We start from the raw sequence: 1,089 nt of genomic DNA, 5'->3' as shown, positions 1-1,089 counted from the left end.
ATACAACATGTTTATAATATAATCATGAAGTCAAACCAATTCGTCCTAATTCAAAAGTATTAATGCCTAATCAAATCATGTTTATTACACATATTATGAATTGTACCAAAATATCACACAAGACCAACTTGCTTCTTATCAATTCGGCTAGCAAAATTAACTTGAAACACTTCCTCGAATGTCATTTAACAACCAAACCTATATAGCCAACTCACATTCAATACATACTCATCATATCAGCTTAAGTCAATCCACTTTATAAAATCATACATAATATTTCACATTGCCGAAACAAATATCCATCCACCACATAGTTTATAGCATAAAACTCACTTCTAAAATAATCTTAGATCATGATCGAATACACACAAGCCATAATATTATAATCAAGCCATTTTCGCATGGCTATTGATATACACACAAATTCCAACTCAAACATATTAAGACTAGCCTGTACATATATACACTTCAAAACCAACCAAAACAAATGCTAGACTATACATGGCATAAGTTCATAATTCAAGCTTTTAAAATACCAAAATAACGTTCGATAGTGTGGTGAATTTCCTTGACGATCCCCGAGCTTGTAACTAGCTTCCAAAATCTATAAAACACCAAATGAACACACAAAGTAAGCTTAGAAAGCTTAGTAAGTTATAAGCAAATATATCATCATATAAACATTAGCAATATAATATCACTTGGTTGGATATGAATAATCACATGTACATATAAATCCCATTTTATAACATGCATAAATTATATCATTATTTCAAGTACTAAACTTGCCTTATTTTCATGAACATTTCACTTCGCACGTACCTGAACCATTTAGCTCGATTTCACATTCGATCTTAAATTAACATTGCCCATTGAACCATTTAGAATTAATAAGGATACTCAGATAGCTCGAAAAGATCGTACAATGCCAACGTCCCAGACGTGGTCTTAGATGAAATCAAATATCAATGCCACTTTCCTAGACAGGGTCTTACACGTAAATATCAAATCGATGCCAACGTCCCAAACGTGGTCTTACACGAAATCACATATCAGAATCCTATGTCATGACATATGTATCCTAACTAT

The sequence above is a fragment of the Gossypium hirsutum genome, chromosome D07 (assembly GCF_007990345.1).
Source record: "Gossypium hirsutum isolate 1008001.06 chromosome D07, Gossypium_hirsutum_v2.1, whole genome shotgun sequence".
NCBI lineage: Eukaryota > Viridiplantae > Streptophyta > Magnoliopsida > Malvales > Malvaceae > Gossypium > Gossypium hirsutum.
The sequence above is the reverse complement of the archived record's forward strand: the minus strand, read 5'-3'. Positions refer to the sequence as shown.